The sequence below is a fragment of the Lissotriton vulgaris genome, chromosome 8, assembly GCF_964263255.1.
Source record: "Lissotriton vulgaris chromosome 8, aLisVul1.2, whole genome shotgun sequence".
Classification (NCBI taxonomy): Eukaryota; Metazoa; Chordata; class Amphibia; order Caudata; family Salamandridae; genus Lissotriton; species Lissotriton vulgaris.
Window position 1 is genome coordinate 265600684 of NC_141696.1, and position 19309 is coordinate 265619992.

Consider the following 19309-nt stretch of genomic DNA (forward strand, 5'->3'; position numbering starts at 1 on the left):
GTGGCAAATAATTTGGCCTATACAGATGACAATCGAGACACCTTTTTTTTGAGAAAAATACCAAGATTGAATGTTTTGAACAATATGTGTTCGCAAATGATTTGTTTTTTAGGTAATAAACTTTAAGCTAACATTGTTCGAGACAAAAACCATGCCATGCCGTAGAATGCACTCAAAAAAGAGGTATAACTCACAGGCGTTAATATGCCGCTTATCGTGCTGGGTATATCGTGATACTTATTTTTTTGAGGAAATACCAAAAATGAGTCTTTTGAACACTACGTATGCAAAAATAACTTGATTTCGTAGGCAATTAACATAAAACGTATATTGTCTGGGACTAAAATCATGTCATGCCGTAGAATGCACTCAAAAAATAGGTACAACTCACATGCAATAATAAGCCACTTATCGTGCTAGGTCGGGTCATGTGATCGCAGGACAAAGTAGACAATCATTAGGTATGGGCAGTTAAAAGAGGGTATAAAAACCAGAGTAAATACTCGCTTGTTTCTTTACACTGTGGAGATACAGCATGAATTGTGCCCATACAGAGGATGCGACATTGCATTGTGAGTACTGGTGGAGTTGCGATATTAAAAAAAAAGTGCTTTGTGTTATTATTTTTGTGATTTGATACGTTAGAATCATCTAGCTAGTCCACGTGCTATCGATATTCGGGTGGCAATGGGGAAATGTTTTGGCTTATATATCTTGTTAAAATATGGCTGTTAGGTGATATGCAGCTCATGTAAACTAGTTCAGAACGGGTTTTCGAGTTGTACTTTTTGGACAATAGAATCACGTTAGGAGTATTCACCTGCTAAAAAGTACGACTACCCGACTTTCGCTGTTATGAAATATTGTGAGCTACGGCATTGCTATCAAGACACATGATAGAATAGAAGAGATTCATCAACTAGCAAAAGAGATAGGCGTTTGTATTAGGCCACTAATACCCACTTATGTAGAGAATAGTTACTCGATCTCTTTGATATGATGTTGTGCAAGGTCTTTATATGATCATGTTTTTAAACTTATCGAATATTTACTTTGATGGTAATATAGGCACTAGCATGACTAGGCTTCTGTTGGTAATGGGGGTCTGTGTGTAGGAGTTGAGTACACACAGGATGTATGCATGATAAATCCGGCTACTGGGACGCGTTTGAGAGGGTTAGTCATTTATATGATCCACCTGATATATACTATGATTAATCAAATTCAGCAAGTAACATGTGCACAGACTCTAAAATGCAGAACTGACTGTTATATGTTACAGATTTAACTTAAAGAGAGAGTTGAACATTTTCGACTACAGGGCGAGTTTACTATTGGGGACAATCCACCCATTGTGCAGAATTATTACGAGTATTGGTCATCAACGTTTTTAGTAATGTAAATGTAAATGTAAATGTCAAGGTATTTGTAGAGCGCACTGTCACCAAGCGGTTTCCTGGCGCTATTACTCATACCGCTGTGGAACCCCTCCTGGCTTTCCCTGTGAAGTGTCCACTCCTGGGCACCCCCAGGGTGAAGCCAGGCATCCTAGCGCTCTTGGGGCCGTTGTGGAGGTTAAGCAAGCTATTGCCCAGAGTTGCAGCGTGGGACCCATGATTAGAATAGGCACCGAGGCAAGAAATAACAGGTCCGAGGAAATTGAGCCCAAGACCCTCCGAGGCGGGAATTGAACCCTGGTGCTGGGCCAGAACTCTGCATCAGGGTCTGCTGCTCTAACCATTGAGCCACACTCCTCCAGTGACCTTGACATTTATTATTCTGGGTATCAGCTATGTTTAATGAACCAGTTCTGTTTAGCTGTAAAGCTGTTCATAAACTGGCAACAAAGAGGATTAAGAAAGTCTTTTCTGAAACATACTATTTCTTTACACATACAGGGCGATATTTGGGACAATCTACCTCAAATACAGAATCTTCACGAATATCAGGGACTGATCTTATCAGTAAGTGACCCTTTGCTCTAAATAATAGTTATGTTTAATGGACTAGGCAATTTAGCAGAGAACCAGTCCATAATACCTGGAATGAACAGGGCCAAGAAGGGTTTCTCTGATACATGTAATTTCTTTATAAAGCTCCTTCATAATTAAGAGACAATAAGACTGATTTGAGATCATACTCAGGACCACTACAACGGAATAAGTAAGTACTTAAGTACCAACAGCCTGATTCATGACAGACCCGTTTTGCGAGTCTGTAATAGCGATTCATAAGGAATCGCTATTACAGGCTCGCAAAACGGGATTCATGTAGGAATCGCAAAAATAAATGCGATTCCTACAGATTCCTTATTTGCGATTAGCAAATTGCTAATCGCAAATAAGGAATAACTCCCCATTCATTCCTATGGGCCAAAAGGCCCATAGGAATGAATGGGGAGTATTCCTTATTTGCGATTAGCAATTTGCTAATCGCAAATAAGATTGCGATTTGAAGGGTGCCAGGGGTGTGCAAAGGACACCCTGTAGCACCCCTTAAATGCACTTTTCAACAGGGGTTGCGCACACACATGTCCTAAGGACGTGTGTGTGTAACACGCAACTTAGAAAAATGCTTTTAAAAGCATTTTTCTAAGTTTTCGCTATTTACCTCGAGGTTTGACCTCGCGGTAAATAGCGGCCGAATTTTGCGATTTCGCAATTTTAAAATGTTTCAAGAATAGCATTTAAGGAATCTCTAATTGAGATTCCTTAAATGCTATTCCTCGCAAATTTGCGAATTTCTAAATAGTGATATTTGCATTTGGGATGATGAATCCCAAATGCAAAAATCTCACTCGCAAAGGGCAAGATTCTGAGAATCTGGCCCTTTGCGAGCCGATTTCAGCTTGATGAATCAGGCTGCAAGATCCATGTGATTAAGAACACTATATATATATATATATCGAACACAGATTCCCGGTACAAGCTAGTACCCACTCACGAGTGGGTCGTCCCTGGGGTCCCGGAAGCCCAATATATCTCTCCACACGTTTTTCTTTCAAGAAAATACGTAGACGACACACCAGGAGTTGGCTGTGCTGTGGAAATTTATTGGCAGCAAAAACAAACAACGCGTTTCACCTCACGGCTTGCTCACGTTTGCTGAGGATTCTAAAACATAGTCCTTTTACATTGTCTATTCAAGTTGCTTAGAATGGTGGTGCTGGCCAAGATTGATCTAGGAGTACGTGGTGGGGACAGAACAACATGTCTTAGAAAGATGGAATCAAGATATATTATTGATTTCGAAACCATGTTTCCTCAGGGTCTGAACAATCATGAGGAACTTTCTGTGCACCTTGAGCAATGAGAGAGAAATGTAAATGAGAGAGAAATGTAAATAAGAGTTAGCTTGAACATGAAACATTAGATATATAAACATCAGAAATACTTAGCTGCTGAACGTAAGTCGTCTCTTTTAAACTATTTTTCCATGTTTTAATCCACAGAATTTGTTTGTATGATGTTGGACATTGGAACCCTAACACACAGAAGTGTCGATTGTAACCAATAAGCCTATGTGACATGGAGGAAACTCTTTTTGGAGGATTGATATAAAATGAAATGAGAAAGTCTGGAGATAACTAATCATGAACACAGTTACTTTGAATTCGTTGCAAGTACATGCAAATAATTTACAAGACTATTGGCCTTGCCCACTTGGGCTTGACTTTGCAATTATGTATTGAGATATACATGAAAAACTCTATCTGAAGGATTGAAATGACAGGAGCAAGTCTGGAGATAACTAACTATGAACGCAGTTATTTTGAATTGTTGCAATGTACATGCATATAATTTACAAGCTATTGGCTTTGCCCACTTGGGCTTGATTTGGCAAGTATGAATTGAGACAGAGAGAATGTCATTGCCACTATGTTATGCCCATGACATGCCAGCTCTAAGACTATGCCCACTTGGGCTTAATCCCAGTCCTCCAATTTAGTGCATTATGCCATTTTATGTTACCTCGAATGTTTGATATGTCACAATGAACAAATGGCGGAGAGACACTAACTATAACTACCGTCTGGTAGGTTAGAGTAAGCCAAGAATAATTGGCATTTACAAACGTGAATGGGTCCGTGGGTATAGTCAGGACTCTAACGCTATACTATTTTGTGTTATATGAGAGATATTTGTACATTTTGGTTTATAATTGTAATTACTAACCAGACATGAATGTTGCAACTTCTAGTTCCAATATGTCCCCCACATTTTGCACTTTTGGTGTTTATGGATTAGTCCTACCTCTATGACGAGTGAATAGACAATGTAAAAGGACTATGTTTTAGAATCCTCAGCAAACGTGAGCAAGCCGTGAGGTGAAACGCGTTGTTTGTTTTTGCTGCCAATAAATTTCCGCAGCACAGCAAACTCCTGGTGTGTCGTCTACGTATTTTCTTGAAAGAAAAACGTGTGGAGATATATATATATATATATATATATATATATATATATATATATATATATATATATATATATTCACTGAAAAAACCATAGGTTTCACACCAGTTATAGTTACCTGGAAATTTTACTGACATAAAACCATTGAAATTTCCACGTTATAGTTAGTTGGACTCACTATAATTTGCGCGTGCAATGCACTGCTGATGACGTCACATATTACATCACTCATGACATGGTCAGTGACATCACTCATGACATCACTGATGACACCATCCAGTGAATCTGTGTCTTTCTGAAAAATAAATGTGTTTTATATATGTATATGTAAAGGTCGATAGAAGAATAAATGTTTAAATAAGTGTTTAAAAGGATGTTTTTTTAAATAAAAATTGATTGGTTAACTGGCTTATTAAGTGTATCTTAGTGAATACATATATTAGCGATTAATGTTTAAATATTTAAGTATATGTATCAGTGTTTCACTTTGTGTATAAGTGGCTGCATGGGTTGTTAAGTAGCTACATGTGTGTGTATATGGGTAATTAGATGTTTTTTTAGTAACAGTATGAGTGTCTGTATGGTTTGGTGGGGGTATTGCTTAGCACATAGATGCACCAATGACTGACTCTCTGTTTGTATGTGTTTTGAAGACAGCATATGTGCAGGACTGTATGGGTGGATGAGTGTGTATATGTGTGTGTTAGTGAGTGAATGACACTAGTGTATTTATCAGTAACGACATATGTTTTAATCTAGTATATCTGAGTATTGATGTATATAAGTGAGTATATGTGAGAGTGAGAGATTGTAGCAGTTCCTGTTTAAATATGTATGTGTTTCTATAAGTGATTGTTTAAGAAAGTAAGTGGCGATGGTTGTTTTAACATAACTTCACCATCACGCGGCTTTATCTGTTTATCCTAGCAAACGCCACGTGTAATGCGACTCTCTTGTCCGCCTGATGGAGAGAGATTAACCGGCAACTAAGGTATTGTGAGCTTCGCTTTGTATTTCCTTATGCCGTAATTTGTTAAATTTAAATGCTTCTGCTATGCATATACGCACCACGCCGCTACCGTAGTCAACCAATCTCCCCCCCCCTTAACAACAACAGGCATGGCCCCTACGTGGTTCCAATAACCTAGTGTAATTCTACATAGACGCGTAGACTTGAATGAACCACGTATTTATAATTCGTTGGCACGCCAACGTACCTTTAACAGACTGTGCTGCTGACACTCTATTGTATAAATGTGCCCCAACTGAAACAAACAGACTTGCCCTAGAGTCTTTTGACCTTTACTCGCTATACAAGCGACTGCACCCATGCGGAATTGCTAATCCGTAGCAACTTACTTAACACCCGCAGATTGCAGAACACTTCACCTTATCCTGTTGTTCCAGCAATTACCGGATAACCACTGCACTTATCCTTAATACTGAACAACCGCTAGGTGCTCTGGCTCATTCTTACTAACTATTCATTTTTACAAACAGTTTAACCAGCCATTTTCTTGTTCTCCTCACCCCATTCCTAGCTCACATTTCGTTCCAGTGCCCATAGTGTGGTGCACAAAATATAGATACAAATAAATGACAATATATTCATTTATTTTTGGATCTAACCACAGAAAATCTCTGTGTATATGCTATATGCTGTTAATCAATGTGACAAATGTTAATCATATTTTGTTTCCAATACACAGGAATCTCAGTATGAGAATGTCATACTCCCCATTGAAAACTACACTAATTGTGTGAGTATCAAGTTTCTGTTTTTGTCCTGACGAAAGCTCTATAGACCCTTGCGGGCCCAAAAGAGCTGAAACATGTTGACCTACAATAGAGTTATATGGTAATCCTGTAACTCGATTACCGAATATACCACTATTTTCCAGTATTTTAATTCACAGTGTGCATCTTCTTATAATAAATTTTGATTTCTAGTGCAACACTGTTTTTATACCCACTTATTGGCACTGTACATTAATCCCTCTGGACTAGTCCTAACTATCTCTGGACACTTTTACACTTACCAGAGGTTGCCTCGGGTGAGGCTGGCATATAGCACGTTACCTGACAACCCGATGACTATGCCACGACGCTGGAGAAGGGGCGGATAAAAGATACACCGCAACAACGAAATCGCAGCGTCTATGAGGGTTGTCAAGAAATACCCATTGGGTATTGTAGATACAAGTGTCCATTCTCTTTGGTGATTATTAAGGTAATCTAGCGCTTGCCCTGGAGTATGGCTAGGTCTTTGAATTGCATTATTGCCTTGTTTGTCTTGGTGTGGCCTAACAGACCAAGCAGGCAGATTCCCAAGGTGTTCAGTGTTGAATGCCCAGTGCATCTAGTCAGGTGGGCTGTGATCTCCTGCCAATATTTAGAAAGCACTGGGCACTTGTGCATCAGCGGAGGCAGGCGGTGCAATAGATATAGTGATTGATTTTATGGGGCGTGAGGTAAGCCCTGTGGAACACATAGCATTGTGTAAGCCAAAAGCAGGCATTGTGAGACACCAGGGTAGGGAATTACAGAATGCACTCATTTTCAGTGTGCAGTCAACCCAGTTCAGCGTTCCATTGCTGATGAAGTGAGGAGACATTGAATCAAGTTGCATCCTTCCATGAGTAAGTATTACATTGTTTATTGCATGTCTGGTTCCTGCTGCATGTCTACCCAGAGCATTCCCAGAGACCAAATGCTTGAGCGGTCCTGTAGGAAGGCTGGTCTCCTCTATAAACTCTTCCTTGGAAAGGAGTGTACCATCTCAATAAAGGTCTCCCATTGTGTGTACCTCTGCTGCATGCCAATGAATTCATTTCTGCTACGAGGTTAACATGGGCAATGCAGCATGAACAATAGTGGCAGAACCGGTGCATAGAGATTCACTAGTCTTGTAATGAAGATGCTTCCTTTGAAACAACTGTATGCCACTCGTATCATGGTTGGGTGAGGCCCTGCCAACCATCTGACCACCCATGGGAGGTAGTAGTATTTGAAACTTGGCATACCCCGGCCGCCGTGATCGGGTGAAAGATAGAGTTTAACTATAGTCACCCTGCGGTGAGAGGTGTGCCAAATGAAGTCTCCAGTTTTATTCCAGGGAGCAAAAAAACAGCTTTGTGACACACAGGGGGAGGTTGGCAAAGTAATAGAGAAGGTGTGGTAACATGACCAGTTTAGTGGCAGAGTACCTGTTCCGCTTGTTTGCTGAAGGTAATCACTAACGTGCCTCGCGCTGTGTTCGAACTGCTGCATGCGAGTGAAAGGAAATGAACTGCTTGTGAATCTTTTAAAATCATTGTTGACTTAAAAACGATGTTGCTCTGTGAAATTTGAAAAACTGAACATTTTACCTTTTCCCAAAAAATTTAAAACTTAAAACCACTTCATTTGCATTCAGTGTATTAGCACCTCACTTGCTGGACGCTCTCTGTATTTCCTTCTATTCCTGATTACAATGGGGAGGAAACAGTCTGAGGCCTGTGCTCGTCTCTCACTCCTGCCCGCCCCGGTCCGACGCGGTAGCCAATACCGTTGTGCAGAGGGCGGGTCAGGGAGAGCCAGGCACTTCCTGTGGGGGCACTTCCTGAGCGCTTAGCGCTCTAGTGGATGGTTTTTGCAGGCCTATTTAGCCATTGCCCCCCCACAAGCGCGCAGCGATCGCGCGCAGCGGCGCAGAAGCGACGCTGAAGACCAGCCAAAGAGCTGCCCGTCTGCGCCCGTCCACGACAGTACGAGGCATAGGGGCAATGGGCCCACTCCCTGTGGACTCTGACATTTCAGGTACCAAGAAATTGATATATTCCGCCCAACGACTCCTAGACTCAAAACCAAATGTCGACTGCTGTGCTCGAATACCCTGGCAAATCCTTGAAGGCAGCTTTTCATGCTTAAATGTCGCTTCCAATCATCTGTTGCAAGGACGTGCACAAATGAAAACGCTTCTTAGACTGAACCCCTTGAGGGACTAAAATGCTTTCTTTTAAATGTTCGGTCCCTCCCAAAACACCAGTTTCAGGTATGGGATCTTATTCATACCATGCAGCCTGACATCTGTTTTTTAACCGAAACATGGATAAAACCTCATACGGTTACAGCAATCACACTTGGGGGTTCCATCAGGTTATAAGATCCTACACTTTGACCGTATTAACAAAACTGGTGGCGGTCTAGCTATTATATATAGAGACAGAATTAAAGTAACAATATTAGAACAAAGGTCCAGTCCACAACTGGAAATAATGTTTTTTAAGATTAAATCGGCTGGCCAGGCCTTTTGGAAAGGTGCTTTAGCTTACCGTCCACCAGGATCCAATCCGGATTTTGCCCTCTCCCTTTTGGAGCTATTAGCCCCACATTTTAAATCCAAGGAGGATTTTATCCTCCTTGGGGATTTTAATGTACATATGGACAATCCAACACATCCCGAAACTATCTCATTAATTGCCGACTTATCCAGCCTGGTGTTGATAGCAATGAATAGCGGTGCTACCCATATAGGTGGTCACACCCTAGACTCATTATTTTCTGATTGCACCAAAATAAGATGTTCACCTGCAAAGGAAATTCAATGGTCCTATCACTTCCTGATTGAGTTCCTTTTGATGGGCCCAATCAAATCGTTGCAAAAAATGCCACTCCCACCAATTTGGCGCCGACAGTGGCACAAAATAACGGTGGATAAGATGCAGGAAAGCTGGAAACAACCAATGTTCACAGATAATGACTCAGTAGACACTGCATTAGATAAATGTAATAACTCACTGAAATCAGCCATTGATGTTCTGGCTCCACTAAAGCTCCACAAGCAATACCCCCCCAATAAGCAAGAAAACTGGTATACACAAGATCTTAGATTAGAGAAACAGAAATGTAGGCGACTAGAAAAGGCATGGAGGAAATCAAAAACTGAGGAGGAAAGGAAAAACTTTCAAGAGGCCCAGTCAACCTACTATAAAAATATAAAACTAGCCAGAAAAAACAGCCTCACTCTACAACTAGCAGAGGCGGATAACTGTCCAAGGGAGCTGTTTAAAATACTGCAGAGCTTTGTCAAACCTACAGCCTGCGAGAGCCCTGATGAATTCTCCCAAACACTCTGTGATGAGATCTCAGGATTTTTTGAGGAAATAATTAACCTTATCTATGATAAAATAACAGCCTCAAAAACAGCAAGAACAATGATCTCCCTCCCAAACAATCCACCCAAACTAAACAACAACTCACTACTGACCTTCCCACAAATTGGTGACCTAGATCTTCTCCCTCTCATCAGCCACATAAAATCGGGGTCCCCCAACGACTTCCTTCCAGCAAAAATGTTTGCCCCTCTGAGCACCCTCCTAGGACCTTCCATCCAGTCAGTAATAAACATCTCTTTGACAAAAGGACAAGTCCCAATGGAGTGGAAGACAGCGGTGGTGAACCCCATAAGGAAAAAAGCGGCATCCCCATGGACAGATCTCTCTAACCTACGGCCCATCTCCCTCCTGCCATACATCAGTAAGATGACCGAGAAGCACATGAATACTCACCTATCAAATTACATTGAGGCAACGGAGGGCCTGGACCATTCACAATCTGGATTCAGGCCCAACCACAGCACCGAATCAGCCCTCCTAGCAGTGACCAATAGCATCAGGATGACACTTGATGGAGGGGGATCGATGATTCTGGTGCTGTTGGATTTATCCGCTGCCTTTGATACGGTGTCACATGAAGTGCTTCTCGGCCGTCTGAGGGATGTGGGATTGGGGGGCGTAGCACTGTCCTGGATGGAGAGTTGTCTCTCTGGCCATTCTCAAGAAGTCAGGTTGGGCTCTCATAAATCCATCTCTAGAGAGCTCACCAGGGGAGTGCCACGGGGCTCATGCCTAAGCCCCACATTATTTAATGTGTATGTGGCCCCCCTGGCTGATTTAGTGAGATCCTTTGGGTTCACCCCGGTATCTTATGCCGATGACACCCAACTTCTGTTCCCTTTTAAAACCTTCACACCTGCTCTAATGAAATCATTTGCAGACGGATTGAGGGCAGTGTCAGAATGGATGGCCAAAAATTGCCTACAGTGCAACGTAGGCAAAACGGAAGTTCTGTTATTTGGGGAAGCAGTGACACTGTGGTCCCCCGAATGGTGGCCCCTGGAACTTGGACCTGTTCCTAATCCCAAACAGACCGTGAAGAACCTGGGAGTGCTATTAGATCAAGCCCTTACATTTAAAGATCATGTAAACCAAGTTGCCGGTACCTGTTTTAGGACCATTGGACTGCTGAGAAGAGTGTTTCCATATCTAACTGACAGACATAGGAAGACCTTGGTCCAGGCATTAGTCACTAGCAGACTGGACTATTGCAATGGCCTTCTTCAATCAACTAACGAAGAACAGCTTAACAAATTGCAAATAGTGCAGAACACAGCGGCAAGGTTAGTCCTATATGTTCCATCTAGGACTCCCTCCCGCCCTCTACTGGCCAAATTACACTGGCTCCCAGTGCGGCAACGCATCAAGTTTAAAATCCTGTGTGCCATCCATAAATGCCTGTCAGGTACTGGTCCAAAGTATTTTACAAAAATCTTCTCACCTTATATTCCAGGGCGTTTCTTACGCTCCAGCAACCTCCAGTTACTGCAGGTTCCCAGAATTAAAAAATCTAGGCAGGGAGGCCGTGCCCTAGCCTACACTGGACCAGCTCTCTGGAACTCCCTGCCCCAGTCATTAAAACAGATCACTCATCACCTGACCTTCCGGAAAACTCTTAAAACCCATCTTTTCATAAACAGTTAAAACACCAATTTAATTCAATCTATCACTTTGAACTCAGATCAGCATAAAAGTGTGTTCCCTTCATCAGCAAAAGCGCTGAGATACCCCCCCGGGAGTTTATTCAGGCGCTCTACAAGAACATAAATAAATAAATAAATAAATAGTTGGAAACTATGCAGCCTGCTACTGAAAGTTTCCAGAATGCCATTTGTGAGCGCAGACCGGTGACCACTCAACCTAAGTTACCTTGTAGTAGGTGTGCAGGGGTATGCTAGATGCAGTTTCCTAAATAATGGAACGTGACAGGTTGTCATGGTATGGAGATTCCATTTATTTCAACAGTTGTGTCAGGTGTGGTGGCCATAAAGGGGAAGAGGCACAAATTGTTCCAGGTGACCTTGAGGCCGGAGTTCATTGCAAATCTGAATAACGTGTGTGCAATAGCGGCTGGGATGTCCCGACTGGTCCTGAAATATGAGAGCATATTATCAGCATATAGTGACACCGATTATCACCCGTTGGTCGGAGGAATCTCTCATTTTCAGTCCCCATCTCTAAGGATGTGGATTGACAGTTCCATTGCTAGTGAGAATAACAGAGGAGACAGCGGGCAACCCTGCTGGCTTCCTCTGTGAATTTATATTGGATCAGATATGATCTGCCTCATTTTTACCCTGGAAGTACGGAGGGAATTAAGCCCAGGGAATCAAATGCTTTCTGTAGTTCAATCACCAAACATTCAAGATGTGGACAGGCACCGGGGCATATTCAAGGACCCAGAAAAACTGACCCAAGTTCAGAGAGGTGTTTATGGCTGGTACAAATCTATTCTGGTCAGGATTACCATCTGCTGCAATGAGGGGACCAACCTGTCAGCCAGTATCCTAGCTATAACTTTTATTCTCCATTAAGGAGTGCCAAAGGCCTGTAACAGGCCAGATCCTTGGGGTCCCTGTCCAAGCTTAAGGAACAAATTCAGGAGGGCTTCGCAAAGTTAGGGCATGGCATGAGAACCATCCATAGCCATGTCATATAGTATTTTCAGTTTTGGTGACAGTTGTGAAGTGTAGGTTTTATGGAATTCAGACAACAACCCATCATGGACAAGGAATTTTGCCTGTTGCTATCACCTGGATAGCTTCACGGACCTCCTACGGGGTGATTGCCCCGCTGAACTCCTCCAGCTGGTCAGGCGTTACATGGGGAAGTACCACAGGTTCCATAAAAGACTCAATTTCATCCAGGGTAGCTACCACCAAAGATTTGTATTAGGAGCTGTAACATCACATGAAATGCCTCTTCTCTTGTAAGCATCATTGTGAGTGCATGAAGATGCCCAAGACCTGTTGTATGGATAGTATGGGATGCCGTGGCTGCTCCTGGTGAATCAGCCATGCTAGCAGCGCTCCTGCTTTCTCAGATTCAGAATGTGTCTTAGCAGTGTGGGATGCAGAATTAAGACAGCATAGCCATTCAAGCAGGGCTGCATGTTCCTGATGCACCTGTTGCAATTGTTTCCTTCTGTGGAGAAGTGTGGCTCAGGGGTTAGAGGCGGCAGACCCGGAAGCTGAGATCGGTCCTGGACCAGGGTTCAATTCCCCGCCTCGGCGGGTTTTGGGCTCAAAAATTCCACGGACTCGATAATTCTCGTTCCGGTGCCTACTCAACTCACAGGTTCACACTCTGCGACTCTGGGCAATAGCTTGCTTAATCTCCACTACGGCCCCTCGCGGCGGGATGCCTGGCTTTCACCTTGTGGATACCCTGCTGGGGTTATCTCACAGGGGAATACCAGGACGGGTTCCCAAGGCAAGCGCCTTGATGCCTTCGGGTGATACGTGCGCTATATAAATCGCAATACATTTACATTTACATTTACAAGGTCACGTGAGCTCACTCCTCCAGTAGCTGCAGCTTCTGCTCTAGAACTGTGATTTCTTTATCTAATTTATGCATCATGTTCTGGGTATTCCCCGGACAGTGTCCCCTGATTGCAACCTTAAGTGCATCCCACTCAACCAACCCGGGAAATGGTGATGCCAGTATTAATGTCAAAATATTCAAATATTCAGAAATAGAGCTGTCCAGAAAGGCTCTGAGGGGTGGGTTCTCTGACGTGTCTGCCTGAAGGGGCCATAAGGGGATAGTAAGGCGTTTGTGGTCCCACCTCACATGAAAGTGTTGTGGGCTATGATCTGAGTGTGTCCTACCTAGATAATCAATGGATATGTTTTGAGATAGCAGGTCTGCTGTGGTGACAAGGAGGTCAATATGCACGTGGAGGTCATGTAAAAGAGAGTAGAATGAGTGAACTCTAGTGTGATTGCTATGCCTATGCCATATGTCCATCAGTTGCCGTTATATAACCCAATTTGGCAGAGCTTTGGCATTGGAGGTGGTGGGAGTAGGAGGAAAGGGGGAACTGAACCCCAGTATGGATCCACACCATCACCCTGAGTGGAATAAGTAGTGGAGTAGACATGACGTCTCCACCTTTTCTGCAGTCGTAGGGCCTCCACCTTTGTGAGGTGGGACTCCTGGAGGAAAGCTATCTGTGTTTTCCTTTGACATAAGTATGAGTGAACTGCATGTCTGCAAGAAGGGGGAGTACATTCCACGGACGTTCCATGTCAATATGTTAGTATCAGAACACATGACTGTTGCAAGCAAAATGCGGGGGTGGCCCCCGGGACACACCCAAGAGGTGAGACTGAGTGTCTGCAGGGAGAGACATTTTTTGACAGGTGACGGCGGTAACTGAGCAAACATAGCATAACAACTGAAAACATCTAATACCAAATGGAGCAGAGATAAAACGGCATTGTGGCCAAACTTGTACCAGCATGTGGACACTGGCTGGGTGGCAGGTGACACGGTGTGTGACATGTGGCTGCAAGATCCCATTTCAGACAAGAGTCGATTTAACCCCCAGTGTCATTTACCACCAGTGAATGTTTCCACTGGTTTAGGCACAGTCTTCAGAAGCAAAGGCTTTGCAAGGTCCCACCTGCAAATGGTACTGGCTCATGTAACCACTTCTCCTGCTAAAACCTCATGTTGTTAGGTGTGCATGCAGTGTCATGTATGCAGTAGTACCCCCACTTGGAAGGGTATCAGCTCCTATCTGCAAGGGGGCCTTCCCCCTGATGTTAGGGAGAAAGAGAATAGTGTATCTAGTTAAAACAACATGACATAATACACATTGCATATAAATGGAATATAAACATAACAACAATCACAGGACATTGTCTGCTGTTTGCAGGGTCACAATGAGTGGCATGCTGAAGTTCGGTGGAAGAACAATAGAAGACATTGAGCCCTCTTCGCAGGTGGACTTGGAATTACCTTCCTCAGCATCTGACTCGAGAACGGGGTCCGGACAGGCTGCAGCAGCTCACAGCACACTTCTTCTCCCCTGTTCAGTTGTTCCAGATCAGGGGAGTGGGGCATCTGACTTGAGGTCTGCATACAATAATCCCTGTGCTGATGATTTTTGCTTCTTGATGGCCGTGCACTATTGGAGAACTCCTGCGATAAGCGGTGCTCTCTGTCGCCGCAACTCTCTGCCCACTCCCATACAGCCCAAGGATCAGTGAAAAAATGTGACTGTCTGTCTACCTGGAACCAGAGGCACGTCAGGAACAGGAGTGAGCATTTAAGATTTAAAACATGTAGTTTACACTTAATCACTATGAACATATGACTTTGGCGTTGAACATTTAAAGTATAATCTGAAAAAATCATCATCGTCACTTTGTCTGTTGCCAAATTAACTGCTTCTGGGCTTCCCACAGGATGAGGTCCTGATCACTGTAGTGAAGTAGGAGAGGATGAGGTTGGTGCGCGTGCACTCAATGTGCACATTCAATCATAAAAAAGGGAGGGAAGGCAGAGACAGAAATAAAGCTGAGGAGCCATGTCTCAAGGTAAACCATTGTATCTTGCCCCGCTTCACACTGTGGGCCCCGCATTATTCTCACGCTGTTCCTGTGTGAGAGCCCCTCAGCATCCTCCACTCTATCTGTTAGGATGTTAACCTGACTTTGTAGTGCTTGCACCTGTGACTGCATTTGCTGCACCTGTGGTTGAAGCAAGGACACCGCCTGCTCTGTTATGCAAACCATGTCATTAAGCTTGCTACGGCCATCTCTCAACAGGGTAAGGTATGTTGCTACAGTTTAAATTCTGTGTTCAAGGGGCATCTAAGACCTTTCAATAGCAGCAAGCACCATGTCTAGTTTTTCCGCGGGCAAAACTGCAGGGTTTACATCTTGCACAGGCATTGTTGGCCGCGCCTAGGCACACACTGCTGCATGTTGTGACCCAGAGTGGAGGTGTCTATCACTTTTGCCCGATTGGCAGCGCTGGTTGGATTGTCGGTGCCAGTCGCAGTAAAAGAAGCCCGAGTATTGGACAGGTGCGAAGGCGGAGAGCTCGAGGATGGCAGAGACTCTGGGGCAACCACTGAAAACAGCTAATCCTCTGCATGCTAGGCAGCATTTTTCATAGAAGTGGTAGGCCTCAGCTCCAGGTAAAGGACCTGTTTGCAGGGAGCACTTGGCTCATAAGCACACCACAGTACAAACAGCCCAATACCACAAGGAGGTTCAGTCAAGAGCAGTGTAAAGTCATTATTCGCCCCACCCTTTTCTCATGCAACTGTTATTCAGATCAACTCCTCTAACACAGGTTCACCTACAGACCCCTTCCCCCCCAGGGTTTTCTCCTTAGTTGTTCCATCGCACCCAGTTTAACTCATATTTTCATCTTATGTGCTGTTCTGGCTCTTTTTCGTCGGTATGGAAAAAAGATTCTGTCACTCTCCTCATTAAAAAGCCTTCCTAGGACCCTGTCAATCCTAATTATTATCGACTGATCTTGTCTTACTCTGCCCACCAAGTTGATGAGCAAGTCCTCAAGACAAGTCAAGTCAAGTCAGGGATATTTGTATCACGCACATATCTCTTCCAAGAGTCTCATGGCGCTTGCAGACAGCTCTGACAAATAGATGATGAAGTGATGGCTTAGTTTAAAAAAGACACTTCTTCAGCTTCTTACAGAAGCAACTGTGTTCGGGAATGGTACGCACAGCATTTTGTTCCAAGATGCCAGACCAAGAAAGGAGAAAGATCAACCCCCTTTCCTAGCAGTATGGATTCTAAGGGGAGTAAGCAGTGCCTCCCTACTGGATCTGAGCATTCTGCATGGCTGATACCAGCATAGCTTTTGCAACCAATGCTTGGGACCATTTCCATACATATGCTTATGGGTGAAGCACAAAGTTTTGAAAAGAATTTGTTTTTTCATTGGAAGCCAGTGAATAGCTTTTAAACTGGGGGCAGAGGAAGATCTTTGCGGCAGGTCAAGGACTAGCCTGGCTGCTGTGTTCTGCAGGACCTGAAGCCTATTTAAAAGGTTTCATTAGTTCAAAGTAATAGGGCATTACCATAGTCCATTCTGTTTATAATTAATCCCTGTATTAATGGCTTCCGTGCTTCAATAGGGATCCATTAAAAAATCTTCCTCAGACTGTGCATTACGCCAAAACAGGTGCGGATGACATGATTTACTTGGTTCTTCATGGACAATTGGTTGTCCATGTAAAAACCAAGATTGCTGACCGTTTCTTTGGGTGTTGGGCAAGGGCCTAAGTTGAGTGGCCACTAATCATATGTCAAATGTTCGGTAGCCGTGCCAAAGAGCATGAGCTACCATTTAATTGAAGATGGTACGCCCTCATCCACTTGTCAACATGGGTTATACAATGTTTAAAATGCTGCTTGGTTTCATTAAGGTCCGGACCTAAGGTGATCAGAATCTGGGTGTCATCAGTGTAGGATATGACACCAAAGGATCTGATCACCTTAGCCAGTTGGGTCATGTACAAATTAAAAAGTGTTGGGCTCAAAATAGAGCTCTGTGGTACTCCCATCTCAACCAGTCTTTCACATGCGATGCTGTTACCGATCTGGACTGTAGTTACACGGCCCGATACCTGCTGCTGAACCATTTAAGGGCATTTCCTCTGACACCTATCTCCCAAAGCCGATGTTTTAAAATGCTATAGGAGATGGTGTCAAAGGCGGCGGATAGATAGAGCAGGACGAGGATGACTGACTGATGTTTGTCTAAAGCCAGTCTGATGTTATCAGTAACCTCGATCAGTGCTGTCCCATTGCTGTGCGCCGTCCTGAAACCAGACTGTGAGTGGTCTAAAAGTCCATGGCTTTCAACATGGTCAACAAGCTGTTTGTTAACAAGAGATTTTAGCGACTTACCGAAATAGGGGAGTAGTGATATAGGACAGTAATTTAAGAAATGTTTGGGATCAGCCGTCGGCTTTTTCAAAATCGGTTTTACTCTGGCTGCTTTCCATATGGTGGGAAAGTACGAGTCAGAAAGTGACTTATTAAATAAACCAATTAATCTTTCCAATAATGCCAGGGCAATACTGGAGAAGAATTTGGGAGGGATAGGGTCAGTGGGGGCGCCTGACTTTATCTTCTGCAAGACAGAGATGACTGACTTGCAATCACATTTTGCAAAATCATTCAGAATATAAGAAGGATCGGGAGATGGGCAGGACATGTCTTCAAGATTGGTGCTATTGTGTTGAGATATAAGAGAATGGTGAATTGCTGTGATTTTTTCCTCAAAGAATTTAGATAGGGAATCGATCCAATCTTGAGAGGCAGCCATTAATGGCTGATTGCAGGTAGTAAATTCCTTCAAAATCTGATATAGTTCTTTAGAGGAATTTTCTGCCTTATTTATCCGATCTATAAAGGATGTTTGTTTTGCCAGTTTTATTTCCTTCATGCAGACATGATGCAGTTTCTTGTATGTTTTGCGACCGGCAGATTTCTACTTTTGCGCCACTCTCTCTCTCTGCGGTTGTACACAATAGTTTTATAATTCTTAATTGGTCAGTGAACCATGGGGCGGTTCTGGTCTTGATCGTGACCTTACTGAGAGGGGCAATTTTATCTAATGCAGTCAGAATAGCATTAACAAGATGTTGTGCCTCTTGGGTTACACTGATTTCTGGACCTAATTGGTCAGGGCAAAAATGCTTTACAAAAATGGGCAAGGTGACTTTATGCCATGGCCTTTGCGATATGAATTCACTTTTCCGGTCAATTTTACAGCAGTTATAGGAATGGCGAATTTCAATAGGTAATGGTCTGTCCATAATAGCGGAGTTGGGGGCTCCACCGTTACTCCAGACGAGTTCGTAAAGGGAAGATCCCGGGTGTGACCTGTGCAATGTGTGGGACCTACAACCAACTGGGCAAGACCAAGATTGTTCATATTAGAAATCAATTTCTCAGTGTCCGAGTTAGATAGCATATCTTTGTGAAAATTAAAATCTCCGATTAGGAGAAAATTGTCTGAAGCTAGTACATGTGGTGCAACAATCTCTAATAGTTTGTCCGTAAAATCCCCCTTTGCTCCAGGAGGTCGATAGATTAAGGCCCCTCTCCAGGAGCCGCCAAAAGAGCCATTAATCTTAAAGATACTCATTTCTGCATGGCTATATATAAGACTTTCTAAGACAGTGATATTTAAGTCATGTGTAGAGGCAATTAGTAGACCGCCCCTCTAGCCCATTTCCTGTCTATTCGAATCACTTTATATTGCGAAGGGAAGGCAATGTGCACATCAGGGGAGGCGCTTTCATTTAGCCAGGTCCCTCTAACAAAACAGATGTCAGGGGCTGCCATGTCTGAAAGGCTCCATATCTCTAACGAATGTTTAGGGATGGAGCGGGCATTAAAATAAATTGCACTGAGTTCATTAAGGGCACTGAGATGATTTGAACATGGAGATGTAATGACCTTCTTAGGACTAATGGTTTTGGCTGAGCACAAGATTTCTGGTACACTGGGTATTTCTGTTGACAGTGCGTCAGTAAACTCTATAAGAGAGGTGTTCAAGTTTTTTATTTCTTTGCTTGAATATCTGAGATATACCATGTTGCCTCTGGGTCAGAAAGGTGACCCAAGAAATATAGATTGCTAAGAAGTGAGGTAGATGATGCAGGGGTCCTGGTGTCTGGCGGCAATCAGGCACGGACGGGTGCAGATGGGTTTTCCGTTGGCACGCCGCTGCACGCGTCCG

The 19309-nt window shown here is 43.5% G+C and overlaps 1 long non-coding RNA gene across 1 annotated transcript in view; it reads left to right on the forward strand.

Annotated features, from left to right (window-relative positions):
• The window catches only part of LOC147696955 (uncharacterized), a 107937-nt gene that overhangs the window by 24688 nt on the left and 63940 nt on the right, over nt 1-19309 (forward strand). Inside the window, exons 2-4 of the long non-coding RNA XR_015299271.1 lie at nt 1899-1964; nt 5337-5400; nt 6119-6169. This is a non-coding gene — a long non-coding RNA (uncharacterized LOC147696955). The remainder of the gene's footprint in view (nt 1-1898; nt 1965-5336; nt 5401-6118; nt 6170-19309) is intronic.